Raw genomic sequence first — 8,890 nt, 5'->3', positions numbered from 1 at the left:
CCAGAGCGAAAGATCCAGAGACTTTTGTCTGACTTGTTCGCTGCTGCCTCTCTAGCAAGTAGAACGTTGTTTGACTCAGTAGATGCCCCATAAATGCATACTGGGTGGAATGAACGATAATAGGCTCCGTCCACCTGCTTCATATTATGATTCCATTTATAGAAAGTTTAAAACAGGCAAAACTAATCAATGATCGTAAGAAGACCAGATTGTGGTTACCTTTGTAGGAGAGTAGAGTCTAGTGGTGAGTATAGGGAGGCTCGGGGCTGCAAATTTGTTTCCTGATCTGGTTGCTGGTTACAAGGGTATGTTCATTTGTGAAGATTCATCAAGCTACGCAACTATGGTTCATGTACTTTTCTGTATGTAGGTAACGCTTGCATGGTAAGTTTTACTAAAAAATGAACTAGGGCCCTGGCTGGTGTAGCTCAGTGGATTGAGCGCGGGCCTGCGAACCAGACCACCGTGGTTCGATTCCCAGTCCGGGCACATGCCTGGGTTGCAGGTCAGTTCCCAGCAGGGGATGCACAAGAAGCAACCATACATTGATATTTCTCTCCCTCTCTCCTTCCCTTCCCCTCTAAAGATAAACAAATAAAATCTTTTTTTAAAAGTTTAAAAAATGAACTAGGTTTTTTTTATTTTGTGAACTCATGCACTTAATCGCTATGCTATTAAGCCCCACCATTTCTTCAGCAAATAAATTGTAAGTAAATTTTGCAGAGGGGAATCCTTACAGATTAAAACATTTAAAAGCAATAGTGTACATGCCCTGGCTGGTGTGGCTCAATGGATAGAGTGTCGGCCTGTGAACCAAAAGGTGGCTGGTTTGATTCCTAGTCAGGGCACATGCCTGGATTGCAGGCCAGGTCCTCAGTTGAGGTGGGCGAGAAGCAACCAATCAATCTATGTTTCTCTCACATATGACCATATTTCTCATCCTTCCTTTCTCCCTCCATTCCCTTCTCTCTAAAAATAAATAAATAAATAAAATATTTTTAAAAATAAAAATAAAAGCAATAGTATACCACTTCACACCATGGCTGTTGTCAATAAATCAATAAACAAGTGTTGGTGAGGATACGGAGAAAAGGGAACCCTCATGCCTTGTTGTTGGTGGGAATGCAGGTTGGAGCCTCGTGCCGTTCACCAAGGAAGATTGTAGGTTCGATCCCTGTTGGGTCACACAGGGAAGGCAACCCATCAGTGTTTCTCTGTCATGCCGATGTTTCTCTCTCTTTCTCTCCCCCTTCCTCTCACTCTAAAATCAAGAAGTGTATCCTCAGGTAAGGGTTTAAAGAAAGAAAGAATCAGGAGAAACTACATTCCTTATTCTTCCCCTTCCTTCCTTTTCTTCTTACCTGATGCTTTTGGATGTGGGGAGGATGGAGCACTGGCAGCCATTTTGTAGCCATGAGGGGAAAACCTAGACACTCACAGAGAAGCAAATTCGAAGCAGTGGTATCATTGATACATTGGATTTACCAATTCTGGAACTACCCATGTGTAGTTATTTTGTTATATGAGGTAGTAGGGTTGCCAGATTTCGCAAATCAAAGTGCAGGATGCCCAGTTAAATAGAAGTTTTAGATAAACGAACTTTTAAAAAGTATAAGTAGGGCCCATGCACTATTTGACACATACTTATGTTAAAAAATTCTTTGTATAATTATGCTTTAAAGAAAGTTTGTTTATGTGAAGTTTAAACATAGTTAAGTGTCCTGTGTTTCACCTGGCACCCCCAAGAGTTGGTAAATTCAGTGTTGTTTCAAGAGGCATATGGCGTGAAACGGGTATGTGTTTTCTGGAGAAAGACTGCATCAGTCCAAATCCTGTCTTTTTTTTTTCTGCTGGCTATGCGGCATTGGGTTAATGACTTATCCTCTCTATGACCTACTTGATTTTCCTCATCTGTAAAATGGGGATAATAAGGACCATGATAATCAGCTCACCATATTTTTTTATCGTGCTTATTGATTTGATTTGAGAGAGAGAAAGAAACACTGCTTTGTTGTCCCACTTATGTATGCATTCATTGGTTGTTTCTTGGATGTGCCCTGACCAGGGATTGAACCCACAACCTTGGTCTATTGGGATGATACTCTAACCAAATGAGCTAGCCGGCCAGGGCTCAGCCCACGGTATTATTATGGAAACTAAACGGACACTCATAAGGCGTACATAAGGGAAGGCACGTTCTAACTTTAGCTTGGTTCTGTCAGCTGGCTCACCATTGGCACTTCCACCAGAGGAACCAGTGAGGACCTGCTTATTCACACCCTTTCCAACATCCGGCCTAGGTATGTTTTCCACGGTGGGGAGCTAACTCCTCAACACCTGTGTCATGGAAGGCAGGTGTGGACAGAATCACATTGTTGTGCTACTGCTGGGAGGGGCCCAGAGGGTAGATAATGAGCCCTGATTCGGAGGTCTTCCAGAAGAACAGTTCCAAGGTCCCTGGCTTCAGCCAAGACACTGCGATGTGGACACACTGGGAGCCATGACTTCCTCTTTGTCCTCCGTGGGAGCAGAGCATTCTTTGGTTATTCAGGGAGAAAAAGGTGGTTCTTCTGAGGATCTGACTGGGGGCAGGAGCTGTGGATGCCACCACCCCGCCCCACCATTTTGTTCTGTGAGTCGCTGAAGCTGTCTCGGCTGCTATTTCCTGAGGATAACCTTACTGAGCAGCGTGGTGGTGGGAGCGCGGCGGCGTCGGGAAGAAGACAGCTGGGCCTGAGACAGAGACTCACCCTCTTCTGAGCTTCACCTGTGCTGCTCTGAAAAGGAAGAGCAGTGACTCACCTACACTAGAACTGTAAAATGATCCTCCCTTCCTTCCTGCCTTCCTTGCTTCCTTCTTCCCCAGTCTGTCTCCCCTCCCTCCCTCTCTTTTCTCCCTGCCTCCCCTTCAAAGGGAGGATCAATGAGTAGGGCAGGTAAATTTCCATAACCCTAATTTTTCTCTGATTCTAAAGTCTTACATGAAATTATGGGAGGAGTCAAATCCCATAAAACACTTTGTGTACATAAAAATAAATCTATGAAATTATGGGAGGAGTCAAATCCCATAAAACACTTTGTGTACATAAAAATAAATCTAAAGGATAGAAGCTAAATGATAAACTCTGAAAGTAGAGATTGGTTTCTGGGAAATGCTCTTTCTCTATTTCAAATATATTTAATTTTTTTATTTTATTAAATTGGGGTAAAATATGCATAGCATATTTACCATCTTGGATAATTTTAAGTGCACAGTTCAATGGCACTGAGTACATTCACATTGCACCCTGGCTGGTGTGGCTCAGTGGATTGCATGCTGGCCTGAAAACTGAGGGGTCACCAGTTTGATTCCCAGTCAGGGCCCATGCCTGGGTTGCAGGCCAGGTTCCTGGTGAGGAGCCCCCAAGAAGCAACCATACATGGATGTTTCTCTCCCTCTTTTCCTCCCTCCCTCCTCCTCTCTAAAAATAAATAAAATCTTTTAAAAAAATACAAGTACATTCACATTGTTGTGCTACCATCACCACCATCGTCTCCAGAACTTTTTCGTCTTGTAAAACTGAAACTCTGTCCCCATTTAACATTAACTCCCCCTCCCGCTCCCTGAGCCCCTGATATCGACCATCTACTTTCTGTCTCTGAATTTGATGACTCAAGGGACCACATGCAGGTGGATCAAATATTTTCTTTAATCCTCACCTGAGGATATGTTTATTGATTTTAGAGAGTGAGGAAAGGAGAGAGAGAGAGAAAGAAAAACATTTATGTGAGAGAGAAACACCAATGAACTGTCTCCCATATGTGCCCTGACCTGAATCAAACCCTGGCCAGGTAGCTCAGTTGGTTAGAGCATCGTCCCGATATACCAAGGTTGTGGGTTTGATCCCCAGTCAGGGCACATATAAGGATCAACCAACGAATGTATCAATAAGTGGGACAACAAGTCAATGCCTCTCTTTCTCTCTCTCTTCCTCCTTCTCTCTCTCTCAAATTAATAAACATATCCTCAGCTGAAGATTAAAGAAAAATTAGGTCATAATAATGGCACTACCTGAGGCAGTGAGATTCCTTCCTACACCCTCCTCCACTGACAGCAGGAGAGAAACTTGGAGAGGTTAGATCAACATTGTCTTCCCGAGCAAGCTCATGCAATCATTGACCTTGAGAAGTGTCTCTATGCTGACCATGCCTGAGTGTTTATCCCCATCCTGAGCTCTCATTCAATCCCCAACCTGTTATGTCCAGCTGTGTTTAATGTAACCCGACTGAGGGCATTTCAGGGACCTTTCATACTTGCATGCAAGCTTAACACTCATTATCCTCACCCCACCCCAAACTTGACCATCTCAGTAAATGACATCATCCCATGGCTCAGGCCAAGCCTACTGGTGACCCTTCATTGCACCCCTTATCCCTCATCCCTGACCCACCAGCAACATCTATGGACTCCATCAGCAAAGTTTATCCTGAAAGAGTCCACATGAAAAGAGGTTTACATGTCCTCAGGTAAACTGCCCCCACAGTCCCAGCCACTCCCAGCCACCAAGACGGCTGAGTTGCCTCCTGTTCTAGCAAAAAGGTGTTTTTTAAAAGATCCTATTTATTTTTTAGAGGGAGGAGAAAGGAGGAAGAAAGAGAGGGAGAGAAACACCATGTGCAAGAGACACCTTGACCAGTTGCGTCTCCCATGCACCCCAACTGGATCAAACCAGCAACCTACAGGCATGTGCCCTGACTGGGAATTGAATCGGCAGCCTTTCAGTTCACAGGCTGGCGCCCCACCCACTGTGCCACACTGGTCAGGGCTGTTCTAGCACAATCTTGGGATTGGAATAGGTGCTCAGTAAATACCAGCTGAATGAATGAGACTAGGGAGGCAGATATGGGTCCCTGGAGAGGTGATGGGGACCTTCGTTGGTTCAGGTACCAGGAGAGGAATCTAAACTGTGTCCATCAGGAACTCTGGGCAGGTGGCTCAGTTGGTTGGAGAATCATCTCATGCACTAAAATGTTGTGGGTTTCATTTCTGGTCAGGGCATGTACGGAAGGCAACCAGTTGATGCTTCTTTCTCACATTAATGTTTCTCTTTCACATTGAAGTTTCTCTCTCTCTCTCTCCACACCCCCTCCTCTATCTCTAAATGTTTTCTTTTTAACATTTTATTTATTTATCTTTAGAGGGGAAGGGAAGGAGAGAGGGAGAGAAATATCAATGTATGGTTGCCTCTCGTGAGTCCCCTGCCGGGAACTGGCCTGCAACCCAGGCATGTGCCCTGACTGGGAATCGAACCGCAATCCTTTGGTTCCCAGGCCCGTGCTCAATCCACTGAGCTACACCAGCCAGGGCCCCTCCTCTATCTCTAAAACGAATAGACATATCCTTGGGTGAGACTTTTTTTAATTTTAAGATTTTGTTTATTTTTAGAGATAGGGGAAGGGGAGGAGAGAGGAAGAGAAACATCAATGCATGTTTGCCTCTTGTGCAACCCCAACTGTGGAACTAGCCCACAACCCAGGCATGTGCCCTGACTGGGAATTGAACCAGCGACCCTTTGGTTCATAGGCACTCGATCAATCCACTGAGCTACACCAGCCAGGCGAAAAAGGTTTTTAAAAATTTAGTGTGTGTTCACCAAGGGATAGACAGTATCCAGCCCGGAATGCAGGAGCTGTGTCTGTGTTCCTCAGCAGACCCCCAGTCACCCCCTGCTTCCTACAGAGAATTCAGTCCCATTGCTCTGGGGGGCATTGCAGGGGCGGGGCCGTCCAGCACACAATTGGAGGGGCCCCTTAGGAGCCGACAACATTCTTTATGTGATGGGCGTGTGTCAGGGTGGTCATCAAGGAGACGGCTCAATGCAGGACCACTGATAGGGGTGCAGAGCAGACGTTCATTGCATCCACAACTTCATGAACTTGGCAGACCGAATCTCTCCTGTTCACCCGCGGTGTGACTGCGGGAAAGCAATTCCGTTTAAGAGTCCCTGTCTCCTCTTGACTTTGAGTAAGACATGTATTCTCTGGACTTAATTCTCTTCTCCCACAGTCCCAAGACTTTGTGGTATGTATGTATGTATGTATGTATGTATTTATTTATTTATTTCATGTCATCTACTTACAGATGAAAAAGTAAGGCTCGGCCCTGTCCGGGTGGCTCAGGTGTTTGGAGTATCATCTGGGCACCAAAACCTTGCAGGTTCCATCTCCAGTCAAGGCACCTACAGGAATCAACCAGTGAATGTGTGGGAAAATAAATGAATTTCTCCCTTCACGTATCCCTCTCAAATCCGTTTGTTAAAAAGAGTGCCTTGCTTTTTTTGCCGAAAGACACCTCTGAGTAAACATTGTTGAACTTCCCTCCCTTGCAGTCGTCATGTCTTAGTCAGAGTTTACCGAAAAGCCAGCACAGCTGCAGAAGCTCTTTATCAGAGGTTTGAACCTTGGAACAGTGAGAGCCTGAGGAGCCATTCCAAGCCATGGCGAGGGCTCACAGACTGTGTGATGGAGGATGAGAGACCCAAACACCAAGCGCTCCAGAGGCTTTGGGTCTGTCACACGTGCCCCTGTGGAGGAGGTGGGTGCAGCCACGCATGCGAGCCCACACGAGGTGGACGGAAGAGCTGTGGAACCAACGAGGGGGGTCTCAAGAGGAGATTCTCAAAGACCGAGTGCCCACTTAATTGTGAGAAAGATTTTTGTCGGTGGTATTAAAGAAGTCACTGAAGAACATCACCTAAGAGATTATTTTGAACAGTATGGGAAAATTGAAGTGATTGAAATCGTGATTTTTTAAAAATATTTTATTTATTTCTTTTCAGAGAGAGGGGACGGGAAGGAGAGAGGGAGGGAAATATCAAGGTGCAGTTGCCTCTCATGTGTCCCCTGCTGGGAACTGGCCTGCAACCCAGGCATGTGCCCTGACTGGGAATCGAACCGCAATGCTTTGGTTCTCAGGCCTGCGCTCAATCCACTGAGCTACACCAGCCAGGGCTGAAATCCTGATTGATTGAGGCATCGGCAAAAAGAGAGGCTTTGCTTTTTGATGACCATGACTCTGTAGACAAGAGTGTCATTCAGAAATACCACACTGGAAATGGCCACAACTGAGAAGTAAGGAAAGCCCTATCGAAGCAAGAAATGGCTAGGGCTTCATCCGGCCAAGGAGGTCGAAGTGGTTCTGGAAACGGCAGAGGTGGTCGTGGAGGTGGTTTCGGTGGAAATGACAACTTTGGTCACGGAGGAAACTTCAGTGGTTGAGGTGGCTTTGGTGGTAGCCGTGGTGGTGGTTGGTATAGTGGCAGCGGAGATGGCTATAATGGACTTGGTAATGATGGTGGTGGTGGAGCAGGTGGCCCTAGTTACTCTGGAGGAAGCAGAGGCTGTGGAAGTGGTGGACAGTGTTATGGAAACCGGGGCAGTGGCTGTGGTGGAAGTGGCAGCTACAACAGCTGTAACAATGAAGGAGACAGAGACGGCTCTGGTGGTGGTAGTGGAAGCAATTTTGGAGGTGGCAGAAGCTACCGTGATTTGGGCAATTACAACCATCAATCTCCAAATGTCGGGCCCATGAAAGGAGGACACTTCAGAGGCAGAAGCTCTGGCGCCTGTGGTGGTGGAGGCCACTACTCTGCCAGACCATGGACTTGAGGTGTCTGTGGCAGTTCCCGCAGCAGCAGTAGCTGTGGCCATGACAGAAGGTTTTAGTTATGGCCGGGAAACAAAGCTTAGCAGGAGAGGAGAGCCAGAGAGGTGACAGGGAGGCTACGGGTTCCAACAGATTGGTGAACTCAGCCAAGCACAGTGGTGGCAGGGCCACATGTTTCCGACAATCCTCATGTGAACGGGCAAAAAACACCAGGACTCTATTTGTGACTAATTGCATACCAGCTTATTTTAGTTTCAGTTCTGTGGAAAACGTAAAGCCTTCCAACGAAGGGTTTTTAACGTAGTTTCTTTTTGCACCCATGCTGTTGATTGCTAAATGTAATAGTGTTATTATGATGCTGAATAAATGTGTCTGAAGGAGGAGGAGGAGGACGAGGAGAAGGAGAAGAAGAAGGCCTTTAAGTGAAGGGGTGTTGAGAACCGAGAGTGCCGCATCTCTTTAGTCATTCAACAAATATTTTGAGTGACTAGTGTGCGTGCCAGATGCTGACCTAGGAGAATGTGACTGTGTACAAAATAGATGTTCAGCCATCAGCAAATATTCATCCAGCACCTAGTAGAGGCCAGACATGGTGTTGGTGCTGGGGATAAAAGTCAGCCACACAGAGGTTGACGCTCGCAGTAAGTGTTGACCGAGCATCTCCTAGGAGCTAGACAGGGTTGGGGTACCATTCAAGAAAAATCTTCATGTCCCTTTTCTAAGGACGTCGTCTCTCTACTGCCCCAGCACCATGAGGGGAGGGAACAGCTCTGACTTTGCCAAATCCCCAAACCCCAACTCAGGGCCTGTGACAGCACCTGGTGCTGTGGACACACCGTGGCTGGAATGAATGAACGAATGTGGGAGTCATATTTCAGTGGGACTTGATGGCCACAGTGGTGTATTCTTAAGCTTCATCTTGCGTGTAATAGGAATACCGGGGCTTCTAGGATCCTTGAACACAGACTGGTGCCCACAACACGTTCACCCACACTTACTGAGCACCTGTGTGCACCCACCCCGATGCTAAGCGCTTCTGGGTATTACTTCATGGATCCTTTTGTAAAAATCATTCATTCATTTATTCATTTATATATAGAGAGAAACATTGATGTGAGAAAGAAACATCTATCAGTCACCTCTTGCATGTGCCCAGGACTGAACCTGCAACCCAGGCATATGCCCTAACTGGGAATTGAACCTGCAATGTTTTGGTTGCAAGATGTGTCCCACCCACTTAGCCAC

At 46.3% G+C, this 8,890-nt stretch overlaps 1 pseudogene; it reads left to right on the top strand.

Annotated features, from left to right (window-relative positions):
- The first annotated feature begins 6,373 nt into the window (after nt 1-6,373).
- On the top strand, nt 6,374-7,647 carry LOC118992230 (heterogeneous nuclear ribonucleoprotein A1-like; annotated as a pseudogene).
- The last annotated feature ends 1,243 nt before the right edge of the window (nt 7,648-8,890 follow it).

This window comes from Sturnira hondurensis, unplaced genomic scaffold, assembly GCF_014824575.4.
Source record: "Sturnira hondurensis isolate 20B ecotype Veracruz unplaced genomic scaffold, ASM1482457v3 Scaffold0008151, whole genome shotgun sequence".
NCBI lineage: Eukaryota > Metazoa > Chordata > Mammalia > Chiroptera > Phyllostomidae > Sturnira > Sturnira hondurensis.
This window is presented reverse-complemented; position numbering and strand designations above follow the sequence as displayed.